This window comes from Taeniopygia guttata, chromosome 26, assembly GCF_048771995.1.
Source record: "Taeniopygia guttata chromosome 26, bTaeGut7.mat, whole genome shotgun sequence".
NCBI classification, from domain to species: Eukaryota; Metazoa; Chordata; class Aves; order Passeriformes; family Estrildidae; genus Taeniopygia; species Taeniopygia guttata.
Genome location: NC_133051.1, coordinates 115,958 through 121,264, shown reverse-complemented (window position 1 = coordinate 121,264; position 5,307 = coordinate 115,958).

Sequence of the window (5,307 nt, the reverse complement as noted above, 5' to 3'; positions counted from 1 at the left end):
GAAGTGAGCACACCCAGTGGTCTACCAGAGATGCTGGAGAGGTCACAGTCTCCTTGCCTGGATCTGACGCTTTTCCACACCAGAGAAGGGGATGTGTGGGTTGGTTCCCGCACTGGAAATAATGCTGAGTGACAAGGAAGAGTTGTGACTGGTGTCATAGTCTGAGTGCCCCAATAGAGCAGCATTACAAGTGTATGTCCCAAAACCCTTCCTCAAATAAATTCCCCAGGAATGCCTTTGATCAGGTCTGATGGTGAGAACATAAATTTGAATATAGCTTAAAGGTTACAAAATAACAGTTTTGTTTTATTGTTTAATATAAAACAGTGTTTAGTCTCTCTGATGCGATTAATATTAAACTGTTCCTAATTTTCTTTTCATAGACCTTGTCTATGAAGACCTTCACCTTTCACTTTCATTGCAAGTCAATTCTATCATCTTTGAACTGGACCTGCGCCACCCTTGAAATGCAGGGATTCCCAAATCAGCTGTGTGCTGTTGAAACATGCCCCGTCTTCATCCCACCCTGTTCCTAGTCCATAAGAGCCTGGGAAGTTCCTGGGGCCATGCTCCCAGTCATTAGCTCTCTTGACTTCAGCTGACCTATAAATGTTGAAGGAAACAAAACAAACTGCTGGGAGGGAGAGGAAGGGCTGTAGGTGTTGGCCACACGTCAGTGGAACCAAGCCACACTCCAGCTGAAGATGCTATTGTGTTGCAGTGATTTCCCTGGAAAAACAGGCCTGGAGATCTCCTTACTGTTCCTGGGAAGCACTTGATGACCGGGAGGGTGTGGATTCGGGGCATCTGGAAGGCTGTGGGGGTGTTGGGGGCTTTTGACAATGTTGTGAATGTGACCCTGATCAGACATGACTACAAACCTACAGGACTGGACAAGGCAGTAGTGCCCAGCTCCAGCACACACGACTGGAAGTGCCAAAGCTCGGCTCTGGTTCCCAGACAGACAGTGGGTGTCTGCAAAGACATGCAGGTGCTGCACTTGGAGAGGTCCAGGACACAGGCACAGCATCTCCTCGGCTGCTGCCCATCAGCAGCTGCAGATTGGTGGTCCATTGGCCACCAAACCCATAGACTGGGAACCAGGAAGGAGATTGAGGCAATGGGGGTGCCTCCCGTGTGTGCTCCAAGCAAGACCTGTGAGCCCTGGAGGCCCATGGCTACTGCTCTTTGGGCTTTGTCACCCCTTTCAAGGACAAAGTTCAAAGTTCCCTCCTGGTTTGTTGGCAGAGTGGATGTAAGAAGGTTAGTGTCCTGCTCCTGGAGCAGATGCACAGCAGACTGCTGCATCCTGGGGGCGTCTGGGGAGGCAGCAGTGCCACCAACACCCTGGCACTCATCCCTTCCTCCCAGGAAGTGCAGTAGCCTGGATACTGGGGCTATGGGCAGACACAGCCAGGATGACCAATTTGCATCCCATCTCTCAGGGTTCTGGGATGGTGCAGACACCCTGAGAATGGACTGGAAGAGACAGAAACATTCCAAAAACCCCAGCCAGAGCTCAGCCATCTCTGTGCCATGAGGAGGGTCTGTGGGTGATGGAGTTCTGCCCATGGTGCCAGCCCTCCCCAAAGCTTCACAGACAAATCACTTCAATGTTTTTAAACATTTGGCTTAAACCACCACCCAAGCATCCCATGCTTCCCCAGTCACTGCCCACACTCAGCATGATACATGGAAAGCTATCTGGGGACACAATGCTGTCCCTCTTCTGCACCACAGGGGAACCTCCTGTATCCGCCACCCTTGGACAGTATATAAATTCCCCCTCCCTCCTTATCTTTCCCTGAGCAGCAGGGGTCTTGGCATCTCCTTAGCCCCTGTTTCCTCTTTCAGTTCCTGTTGACACAGTGGCCGTGGGAGAACAATGGGGCCAAGCGCAGCAGAGAGACAACCTGTCTGTTCCTCTGGCTGTCCGCTCACTTTCCTGGGCACAGCTGGGCCACAGGGACCTGCGGCACAGCTGATGAGGTGCAGCACCAGAGAGAAGCTGGGGCAGGGTGATCCCACAGGAGAGCCACAGCCTGAGGAATCTGGCACTGCCCCATCCCAGCACTGCAGCACTGGGCATCCCACAGCATAAGGCCACCCTGCACTGCCTGGATGGTGGTGGAGATGTAGAGGGATGCAGAGGTACCTCTGTGCTGCTGAGAACAGGGCTGAGAAGGAAACAGGGGCAGATACAAAAGTGGCTGGTCACAGATTTGGGGGAGAGAAGAGTTTTTATTGTGAGTTATTGGCCAGGTTGGCATCCTCTGCCCTCCAGCAGTGGCATTGGCACACAGAACGGTATAAAGAGCTCATTTCAGGCTGTGCTTGTCAAGGCCAGCAGGTTTAAAAACCTCTCTGAATTTCCAGCCTGCAAGGACCAGGGCGGTAAGCTCAGCCTTATCTGGAGGGAGTGCTAGTCAGGAAGAAAATTGTATGCTCCTGAGGAGCGGCTGGACGCCCAGCTGGAGGTGCGGCAGATACTGTTCAGTCAAGGTCAGAGTCCTGCTCCGACCCAGCCACCGACAGTCCCGAGGGCGGCGTGGAGTTAGCAGATGGGAGCCCATGGGAGCCCAGCACCTCTGGCAGCTCCCGCAGCTCTCAGCACCCTCCGGCAGCCCCCGCCCGCAACCGGCAGCGCCTTGCTCAGCACCCCAAGGCCACCCAGGCTCCTGTGCTGGGACTCGTGTGCCATCCAGTGGCGAAGGCTCAACTCCAGCACAGTCCAAGCCTTCCCACGCTGCCGCTCAGTGCCGCGAAGGAGAGAACCATGCTGAGCTAGAGCCTGGACAGCATCTCGCCGTAGAAGCTGCAGACAGCAGTGGGATGTGCTAAGTCTCCATTGCCGCCCAGCCGGGGGGGCATGCCCAGGCCAACGATGCTCCTGGCAGGGGCAGGGAGACTCCTGCTGCTGTAGCAGGATCCCAGGCTTCCCCTCAAATGCTCAGGGAAGCAGCCGAGGTGCTGGGGCAGGAAAGTGGCCCGAGGGGGATGAGCCGGGCTGGGCTGCAGCAAAACCCCCTGCACCTACCCTAGGGATCCAGGATCGACCTGTGCTGGGGAGTGGGGAGACTCCTCATCCCAGGGAGACGTTCTTCCTTGGCAAGTCCCTGACCACTCCATCTGTCTTGTCCCAGCCAGGGACAGGAAAGGGATCGAGAGCCTTCTCCATTTTAAACCACACTGACACTGGCTGGGCTGGGATTACCTCCAGCAGGGTTGTTTCAGGTATACTCTCGGGTGTGCCACTGCTACCTGCTCTGCAAGGGCTTGTGCCCACTTTAGCATGGTGAGCAGGACTGGGCTTTGAAACACCTGTGGGCAAACCTGAGCACACAGGAGGTGTTCTGTGTATAGCACTAGCCCTGTGTGGGCAAATAGATTCCAGAGGCATCATCCCAGAGGACCCTCAGAGGGATGTCATATCGAAATGGATACTGTGGGCAGCTGCACAGATCTTGGAGCTGTGATGGACTGGCAGAGGAAGCAGGAGAGAGAGTTTTAAGGGAATTGACTGAGAAGGCAGGGCCCCCAGTAGTGGCAGTTGTAGCTTAGTGAATCACAGCAGGCTCCTTTCTGCTCCAAGATGTTAGGAGCAGCTCAGCAATTAAGTCTGGCTTCTATTAATATGCAAATTTCTGCTGCCATGGCAATAACCTTATAAATTCAAATTGCACTGGCAACTATTGTTGGAAAGACCTGTGCTGGACCCTGGACTTTGTCTAAGCCTAAGCAGATTCTCCTAATTGAGCTCCTCTGAGCTTGTGGCCCTGGAAAGCCAGGGCAGCACTGCCAGTGGCCACCCTGATGCAGGCAGCAGATTCCCACTGGCATCTTCCCTGTCCTTGCTCAGCCCTTTTTTCACAGATCATAAAGACTATCCTGAGTTGGAAGGGACTCACAAGGTTCATCAAGTCCAACTCCTAGCCCTGAACAGGACACTCCAAAATCCCACCCTCTGCCTGAGAACGTTGTCCAAACATTCCTTGAGCTCTGGCAGCCTGGGGGCCATGATCATTCACTGGAGAGCCTGTTCAGTGCCCGACCACCCTCTGGAAGAACCTTTTCCTAATATCCATTTTAACTGTCCCCTGACAAAGCTCCAGACATTCCTTTGGGTCCTGTCACTGGTCACAGAGAGCAGAGATTGGAGCTGCACCTCTGCTGGCCTCGGGAGGAAGCCGCAGCAGATGCTGATGAGGTCTGACTTCAGAGTCCTCTTCTCTGGGCTGAACAAGCCAAGTGATCTCAGCAATTCCTAATGGCCCGTCCAGACCTTGCACCATCTCCATATCCCTCCTTTGGACACTCTGTAACAGCAGAAAAGGTGATTAGACATTGGAACAGGCTGCTCAAAGAGACACCATCCATGGAGGTGTTTAAGGAAGAACTGGAAGTGTCACTTAGTGCCATGGTCTAGTTGATAAGGTGGTATTCAGTCACAAATTGGACTCGATGATCTTGGAAGTCTTTTCCAACCTAAATGATTCTGTGACCTTGGCCAACCTGGAGGCCATGGCCATGGCAGTGGGGTGTGGGAGCAGCCTGAGAGCCCTGTCAGGATGTGAATGGCATGGAGGGGCTGCAGAGAGCAGACAGGACTGGCACACAGCCAGTGGTTTGGTCTGTGCCCAGGTGTTGGTAGCCAGGCTGGGTGCTGGCAATGCCAGCACGATCCAGGTGAAGCCCTGCAGGTCTGTTTGCCCTCACGCTGGCTATTGGAGCACAGACCCAGGCCACGGTGCCAGTGAAGCCGCACAGTCTTGGGGACACCTGTGAGGTGTCTGTGAGAGGACACCTCAGCACAGGTGCGCTGCACGCACAGCCCAGGGAGAGGATGACACCCTCACGGCAGCACCTAGCTCGTGGGGAAAGAGAACGGGTCCGCTTGGAAGGGACAACAGTGCGTCATCTGACCGCTCGCTGCAGACACCCACTGACACAAGCTGACGTTGCAAACGGATGAAACGAAGCTGCTGACAACACCCACCCTCCCCGACTGCAAGCTGAGGCTGTTCCAGAGACTCTCCCGGCCCTTCCCCTTACAACCCCTAATGGAAGTGCTGCTGGGGAGGCGCTTGTAGCGGCCTCGCCCGCGCCCCTCCCTCACGGCCGCCCGGGCCGCGGCGGCGCCCCCGCGCCTGCGCACCCCGCCGCGCGCGCTGGGCGGGGCTTGAGGCGGTGCCTCGCTCTCCCGGCCCCGCCCAGCCCGGGTCGGGATATCATCCGGAGGGCGGCGAGGGGCGGGGTCAGATCAAGCCCCGCCCCTCTCCGCCTGCGCGCTGCGGTGGCTCCGGGCGG